Genomic DNA, 8,758 nt, shown 5'->3' on the forward strand with positions numbered 1-8,758 from the left:
TCATGTAGAAGTCTGTTTAATGTGAAAACAAGGTGATATCTAATTAGCACACAGGTAAGGAATTAAGAAAATCTTTATTTAAGGGTGAAGATGTTTCTCACAAAATCGTTGCCCCAATGCATCATTGAAATTCAAGCTGGAAAGATGATTTTAATATATCACTTGTACATTTTGTATTGCTCTTCTGGTGACAATGTAGTTTGTTTTTTTCAATTACCATTTTAATAATAGGGTAAAGAAAATTAAGTGGATTTTTGAAAGAAAACAATACTGTCAATATACTATTAAAACAAATTAAAATGGTAAAAGTTATTGTACTTTAAGTAAAAATAAAAGAGCCAAAATATCAATCCCAGTTTTGGATTACTTTAATTAACAAAAAAAAATGCATATAGCAGAGGATAGTTTCAATCTGCTTACCTCTGGGTTATGTGCCCAGCATGCTTCCATTGCTGTACTCTGCTGCACATGTAAGTGCAGTAGATCCTGAAGCACTCACTCATCATGGGAAAGTACCAATGTGTTTCTTCGTTGGTTGATGGAAGAAACATCTTACAAAAACTCTCCAGATTATTGACTTTTTAAAGTTTTTCTAGGAAACGTTTTAGATGAATGCTTATTAGCCTTTGTCAGTATGTACTTTTGCAAAGTGTCTCTGTGGCGCAATCAGTTAGTGTGTATGGCTATTAACCAAAAGGTTGGTGGTTCAATCCCACCCAGGGACGTAATTGACCTTGTTATCAGATTTTGGTGATCTTTAAGTAGACAAGTCAAAATTTAAAACCCCCTCTTATGGTGTAGGGTACCTGGCCTTCTCTGATGTAATCAGAGTTAGATTTGATTCAGTGATTTTATAAAAACAGCTAGGAAGCACAATTTAGCAGTGGGTTGCAGAGAAAAAGAAATATGCTGGCAAAAAAATCCAATTGAGTGATTAAACAGCTCTTCATTTTCTAGCTTTATTTTTATGCTAACAAATTTGTTCTCTGAAATGTGTCCACAAAGCCAAGTCTCTGATTAACACCTTTGTAAGGATGGTTTTTCACCTATTACTAAATTAAACTTGCTTCATTGGAAAGGCAGCAAGATGCATCCTCATTTCAATGTCTACTGAAATAATACAGGTTGACACCAGGAAACATTATCGCCACTGCATCCTTGCTGCTTTCTCATGTGGAAGTCTGTTTAATGTGAAAACAAGGTGATATCTAATTAGCACACAGGTAAGGAATTAAGAAAATCTTTATTTAAGGGTGAAGATGTTTCTCACAAAATCGTTGCCCCAATGCATCATTGAAATTCAAGCTGGAAAGATGATTTTAATATATCACTTGTACATTTTGTATTGCTCTTCTGGTGACAATGTAGTTTGTTTTTGTCAATTACCATTTTAATAATAGGGTAAAGAAAATTAAGTGGATTTTTGAAAGAAAACAATACTGTCAATATACTATTAAAACAAATTAAAATGGTAAAAGTTATTGTACTTTAAGTAAAAATAAAAGAGCAAAAATATCAATCCCAGTTTTGATTACTTAAATTAACAAAAAAAATGCATATAGCAAAGGATAGTTTCAATCTGCCTACCTCTGGGTTATGGGCCCAGCATGCTTCCATTGCAGTACTCTGCTGCACATGTAAGTGCAAGAGATCCTGAAGCACTCACTCATCATAGGAAAGTACCAATGTGTTTCTTCGTTGGTTGATGGAAGAAACATCTTACAAAAACTCTCCAGATTATTGACTTTTTAAAGTTTTTCTAGGAAACGTTCTAGATGTATGCTTATTAGCCTTTGTCAGTATGTACTTTTTGCGAAGTGTCTCTGTGGCGCAATCGGTTAGTGTGTCCGGCTACTAACCAAAAGGTTGGTGGTTCAATCCCACCCAGGGACGTAATTGACCTTGTTATCAGATTTTGGTGATCTTTAAGTAGACAAGTCAAAATTTCAAACCCCCTGTTATGGTGTAGGGTACCTGGCCTTTTCTGATGTAATCAGAGTTAGATTTGATTCAGTGATTTAATAAAAACAGCTAGGAAGCACAATTTAGCAGTGGGTTGCAGAGAAAAAGAAATATGCTGGCAAAAAAAATCCAATTGAGTGATTAAACAGCTCTTCATTTTCTGGCTTTATTTTTATGCTAACAAATTTGTTCTCTGAAAAGTGTCCACAAAGCCAAGTCTCTGATTAACACCTTTGTAGGGATGGTTTTTCACCTATTACTAAATTAAACTTGCTTCATTGGAAAGGCAGCAAGATGCATCTTCATTTCAATGTCTACTGAAATAATACAGGTTGACACCAGGAAACATTACCGCCACTGCATCCTTGCTGCTTTCTCATGTGGAAGTCTGTTTAATGTGAAAACAAGGTGATATCTAATTAGCACACAGGTAAGGAATTAAGAAAATCTTTATTTAAGGGTGAAGATGTTTCTCACAAAATCGTTGCCCCAATGCATCATTGAAATTCAAGCTGGAAAGATGATTTTAATATATCACTTGTACATTTTGTATTGCTCTTCTGGTGACAATGTAGTTTGTTTTTGTCAATTACCATTTTAATAATAGGGTAAAGAAAATTAAGTGGATTTTTTAAAGAAAATAATACTTTCAATATACTATTAAAACAAATTAAAATGGTAAAAGTTATTGTACTTTAATGAAAAATAAAAGAGCAAAAATATCAATCCCAGTTTTGGATTACTTTAATTAACAAAAAAATATGCATATAGCAGAGGATAGTTTTAATCTGCCTACCTCTGGGTTATGGGCCCAGCATGCTTCCATTGCAGTACTTTGCTGCACATGTAAGTGCAAGAGATCCTGAAGCACTCACTCATCATGGGAAAGTACCAATGTGTTTCTTCGTTGGTGGATGGAAGAAACATCTTACAAAAACTCTCCAGATTATTGACTTTTTAAAGTTTTTCTAGGAAACGTTTTAGATGAATGCTTATTAGCCTTTGTCAGTATACACTTTTGCAACGTGTCTCTGTGGCGCAATCAGTTAGTGTGAACGGCTATAAACAAAAAGGTTGGTGGTTCAATCCCACCCAGGGACGTAATTGACCTTGTGATCAGATTTTGGTGATCTTTAAGTAGACAAGTCAACATTTCAAACCCCCTCTTATGGTGTAGGGTACCTGGCCTTCTCTGATGTAATCAGAGTTAGATTTGATTCAGTGATTTTATAAAAACAGCTAGGAAGCACAATTTAGCAGTGGGTTGCAGAGAAAAAGAAATATGCTGGCAAAAAAATCCAATTGAGTGATTAAACAGCTCTTAATTTTCTGGCTTTATTTTTATGCTAACAAATTTGTTCTCTGAAAAGTGTCCACAAAGCCAAGTCTCTGATTAACACCTTTGTAGGGATGGTTTTTCACCTATTACTAAATAAAATTTGCTTCATTGGAAAGGCAGCAAGATGCATCCTCATTTCAATGTCTACTGAAATAATACGGGTTGACACCAGGAAACATTAACGCCACTGCATCCTTGCTGCTTTCTCATGTGGAAGTCTGTTTAATGTGAAAACAAGGTGATATCTAATTAGCACACAGGTAAGGAATTAAGAAAATCTTTATTTAAGGGTGAAGATGTTTCTCACAAAATCGTTGCCCCAATGCATCATTGAAATTCAAGCTGGAAAGATGATTTTAATATATCACTTGTACATTTTGTATTGCTCTTCTGGTGACAATGTAGTTTGTTTTTGTCAATTACCATTTTAATAATAGGGTAAAGAAAATTAAGTGGATTTTTGAAAGAAAACAATACTGTCAATATACTATTAAAACAAATAAAATGGTAAAAGTTATTGTACTTTAAGTGAAAATAAAAGAGCAAAAATATCAATCCCAGTTTTGATTACTTAAATTAACAAAAAAAATGCATATAGCAAAGGATAGTTTCAATCTGCCTACCTCTGGGTTATGGGCCCAGCATGCTTCCATTGCAGTACTCTGCTGCACATGTAAGTGCAAGAGATCCTGAAGCACTCACTCATCATGGGAAAGTACCAATGTGTTTCTTCGTTGGTTGATGGAAGAAACATTTTACAAAAATTCTCCAGATTATTGACTTTTTAAAGTTTTTCTAGGAAACGTTCTAGATGTATGCTTATTAGCCTTTGTCAGTATGTACTTTTTGCGAAGTGTCTCTGTGGCGCAATCGGTTAGTGTGTCCGGCTACTAACCAAAAGGTTGGTGGTTCAATCCCACCCAGGGACGTAATTGACCTTGTTATCAGATTTTGGTGATCTTTAAGTAGACAAGTCAAAATTTCAAACCCCCTGTTATGGTGTAGGGTACCTGGCCTTTTCTGATGTAATCAGAGTTAGATTTGATTCAGTGATTTAATAAAAACAGCTAGGAAGCACAATTTAGCAGTGGGTTGCAGAGAAAAAGAAATATGCTGGCAAAAAAAATCCAATTGAGTGATTAAACAGCTCTTCATTTTCTGGCTTTATTTTTATGCTAACAAATTTGTTCTCTGAAAAGTGTCCACAAAGCCAAGTCTCTGATTAACACCTTTGTAGGGATGGTTTTTCACCTATTACTAAATTAAACTTGCTTCATTGGAAAGGCAGCAAGATGCATCTTCATTTCAATGTCTACTGAAATAATACAGGTTGACACCAGGAAACATTACCGCCACTGCATCCTTGCTGCTTTCTCATGTAGAAGTCTGTTTAATGTGAAAACAAGGTGATATCTAATTAGCACACAGGTAAGGAATTAAGAAAATCTTTATTTAAGGGTGAAGATGTTTCTCACAAAATCGTTGCCCCAATGCATCATTGAAATTCAAGCTGGAAAGATGATTTTAATATATCACTTGTACATTTTGTATTGCTCTTCTGGTGACAATGTAGTTTGTTTTTTTCAATTACCATTTTAATAATAGGGTAAAGAAAATTAAGTGGATTTTTGAAAGAAAACAATACTGTCAATATACTATTAAAACAAATTAAAATGGTAAAAGTTATTGTACTTTAAGTAAAAATAAAAGAGCCAAAATATCAATCCCAGTTTTGGATTACTTTAATTAACAAAAAAAAATGCATATAGCAGAGGATAGTTTCAATCTGCTTACCTCTGGGTTATGTGCCCAGCATGCTTCCATTGCTGTACTCTGCTGCACATGTAAGTGCAGTAGATCCTGAAGCACTCACTCATCATGGGAAAGTACCAATGTGTTTCTTCGTTGGTTGATGGAAGAAACATCTTACAAAAACTCTCCAGATTATTGACTTTTTAAAGTTTTTCTAGGAAACGTTTTAGATGAATGCTTATTAGCCTTTGTCAGTATGTACTTTTGCAAAGTGTCTCTGTGGCGCAATCAGTTAGTGTGTATGGCTATTAACCAAAAGGTTGGTGGTTCAATCCCACCCAGGGACGTAATTGACCTTGTTATCAGATTTTGGTGATCTTTAAGTAGACAAGTCAAAATTTAAAACCCCCTCTTATGGTGTAGGGTACCTGGCCTTCTCTGATGTAATCAGAGTTAGATTTGATTCAGTGATTTTATAAAAACAGCTAGGAAGCACAATTTAGCAGTGGGTTGCAGAGAAAAAGAAATATGCTGGCAAAAAAATCCAATTGAGTGATTAAACAGCTCTTCATTTTCTAGCTTTATTTTTATGCTAACAAATTTGTTCTCTGAAATGTGTCCACAAAGCCAAGTCTCTGATTAACACCTTTGTAAGGATGGTTTTTCACCTATTACTAAATTAAACTTGCTTCATTGGAAAGGCAGCAAGATGCATCCTCATTTCAATGTCTACTGAAATAATACAGGTTGACACCAGGAAACATTATCGCCACTGCATCCTTGCTGCTTTCTCATGTGGAAGTCTGTTTAATGTGAAAACAAGGTGATATCTAATTAGCACACAGGTAAGGAATTAAGAAAATCTTTATTTAAGGGTGAAGATGTTTCTCACAAAATCGTTGCCCCAATGCATCATTGAAATTCAAGCTGGAAAGATGATTTTAATATATCACTTGTACATTTTGTATTGCTCTTCTGGTGACAATGTAGTTTGTTTTTGTCAATTACCATTTTAATAATAGGGTAAAGAAAATTAAGTGGATTTTTTAAAGAAAATAATACTTTCAATATACTATTAAAACAAATTAAAATGGTAAAAGTTATTGTACTTTAATGAAAAATAAAAGAGCAAAAATATCAATCCCAGTTTTGGATTACTTTAATTAACAAAAAAATATGCATATAGCAGAGGATAGTTTTAATCTGCCTACCTCTGGGTTATGGGCCCAGCATGCTTCCATTGCAGTACTTTGCTGCACATGTAAGTGCAAGAGATCCTGAAGCACTCACTCATCATGGGAAAGTACCAATGTGTTTCTTCGTTGGTGGATGGAAGAAACATCTTACAAAAACTCTCCAGATTATTGACTTTTTAAAGTTTTTCTAGGAAACGTTTTAGATGAATGCTTATTAGCCTTTGTCAGTATATACTTTTGCAAAGTGTCTCTGTGGTGCAATCAGTTAGTGTGAACGGCTATAAACCAAAAGGTTGGTGATTCAATCCCACCCAGGGACGTAATTGACCTTGTGATCAGATTTTGGTGATCTTTAAGTAGACAAGTCAACATTTCAAACCCCCTCTTATGGTGTAGGGTACCTGGCCTTCTCTGATGTAATCAGAGTTAGATTTGATTCAGTGATTTATAAAAACAGCTAGGAAGCACAATTTAGCAGTGGGTTGCAGAGAAAAAGAAATATGCTGGCAAAAAAATCCAATTGAGTGATTAAACAGCTCTTCATTTTCTGGCTTTATTTTTATGCTAACAAATTTGTTCTCTGAAAAGTGTCCACAAAGCCAAGTCTCTGATTAACACCTTTGTAAGGATGGTTTTTCACCTATTACTAAATTAAATTTGCTTCATTGGAAAGGCAGCAAGATGCATCCTCATTTCAATGTCTACTGAAATAATACGGGTTGACACCAGGAAACATTAACGCCACTGCATCCTTGCTGCTTTCTCATGTGGAAGTCTGTTTAATGTGAAAACAAGGTGATATCTAATTAGCACACAGGTAAGGAATTAAGAAAATCTTTATTTAAGGGTGAAGATGTTTCTCACAAAATCGTTGCCCCAATGCATCATTGAAATTCAAGCTGGAAAGATGATTTTAATATATCACTTGTACATTTTGTATTGCTCTTCTGGTGACAATGTAGTTTTTTTTTTGTCAATTACCATTTTAATAATAGGGTAAAGAAAATTAAGTGGATTTTTGAAAGAAAACAATACTGTCAATATACTATTAAAACAAATTAAAATGGTAAAAGTTATTGTACTTTAAGTAAAAATAAAAGAGCAAAAATATCAATCCCAGTTTTGATTACTTAAATTAACAAAAAAAATGCATATAGCAAAGGATAGTTTCAATCTGCCTACCTCTGGGTTATGGGCCCAGCATGCTTCCATTGCAGTACTCTGCTGCACATGTAAGTGCAAGAGATCCTGAAGCACTCACTCATCATAGGAAAGTACCAATGTGTTTCTTCGTTGGTTGATGGAAGAAACATCTTACAAAAACTCTCCAGATTATTGACTTTTTAAAGTTTTTCTAGGAAACGTTCTAGATGTATGCTTATTAGCCTTTGTCAGTATGTACTTTTTGCGAAGTGTCTCTGTGGCGCAATCGGTTAGTGTGTCCGGCTACTAACCAAAAGGTTGGTGGTTCAATCCCACCCAGGGACGTAATTGACCTTGTTATCAGATTTTGGTGATCTTTAAGTAGACAAGTCAAAATTTCAAACCCCCTGTTATGGTGTAGGGTACCTGGCCTTTTCTGATGTAATCAGAGTTAGATTTGATTCAGTGATTTAATAAAAACAGCTAGGAAGCACAATTTAGCAGTGGGTTGCAGAGAAAAAGAAATATGCTGGCAAAAAAAATCCAATTGAGTGATTAAACAGCTCTTCATTTTCTGGCTTTATTTTTATGCTAACAAATTTGTTCTCTGAAAAGTGTCCACAAAGCCAAGTCTCTGATTAACACCTTTGTAGGGATGGTTTTTCACCTATTACTAAATTAAACTTGCTTCATTGGAAAGGCAGCAAGATGCATCTTCATTTCAATGTCTACTGAAATAATACAGGTTGACACCAGGAAACATTACCGCCACTGCATCCTTGCTGCTTTCTCATGTAGAAGTCTGTTTAATGTGAAAACAAGGTGATATCTAATTAGCACACAGGTAAGGAATTAAGAAAATCTTTATTTAAGGGTGAAGATGTTTCTCACAAAATCGTTGCCCCAATGCATCATTGAAATTCAAGCTGGAAAGATGATTTTAATATATCACTTGTACATTTTGTATTGCTCTTCTGGTGACAATGTAGTTTGTTTTTGTCAATTACCATTTTAATAATAGGGTAAAGAAAATTAAGTGGATTTTTGAAAGAAAACAATACTGTCAATATACTATTAAAACAAATTAAAATGGTAAAAGTTGTTGTACTTTAAGTAAAAATAAAAGAGCAAAAATATCAATCCCAGTTTTGGATTACTTTAATTAACAAAAAAAAATGCATATAGCAGAGGATAGTTTCAATCTGCTTACCTCTGGGTTATGTGCCCAGCATGCTTCCATTGCTGTACTCTGCTGCACATGTAAGTGCAGTAGATCCTGAAGCACTCACTCATCATGGGAAAGTACCAATGTGTTTCTTCGTTGGTTGATGGAAGAAACATCTTACAAAAACTCTCCAGATTATTG

General features: G+C 34.6%; 3 non-coding genes across 3 annotated transcripts; all 3 read left to right on the forward strand.

Annotated features, from left to right (window-relative positions):
• The first annotated feature begins 1,819 nt into the window (after nucleotides 1–1,819).
• On the forward strand, nucleotides 1,820–1,893 carry TRNAS-ACU (transfer RNA serine (anticodon ACU)). Its single transcript has one exon. It is a non-coding gene; the product is annotated as a tRNA-Ser (tRNA).
• Nucleotides 1,894–4,156: 2,263 nt separating this feature from the next.
• On the forward strand, nucleotides 4,157–4,230 carry TRNAS-ACU (transfer RNA serine (anticodon ACU)). Its single transcript has one exon. It is a non-coding gene; the product is annotated as a tRNA-Ser (tRNA).
• A 3,433-nt stretch (nucleotides 4,231–7,663) lies between these two features.
• On the forward strand, nucleotides 7,664–7,737 carry TRNAS-ACU (transfer RNA serine (anticodon ACU)). The gene has a single exon. It is a non-coding gene; the product is annotated as a tRNA-Ser (tRNA).
• The last annotated feature ends 1,021 nt before the right edge of the window (nucleotides 7,738–8,758 follow it).

Source organism: Pseudophryne corroboree, chromosome 8 (assembly GCF_028390025.1).
Source record: "Pseudophryne corroboree isolate aPseCor3 chromosome 8, aPseCor3.hap2, whole genome shotgun sequence".
Taxonomy (NCBI): Eukaryota; Metazoa; Chordata; class Amphibia; order Anura; family Myobatrachidae; genus Pseudophryne; species Pseudophryne corroboree.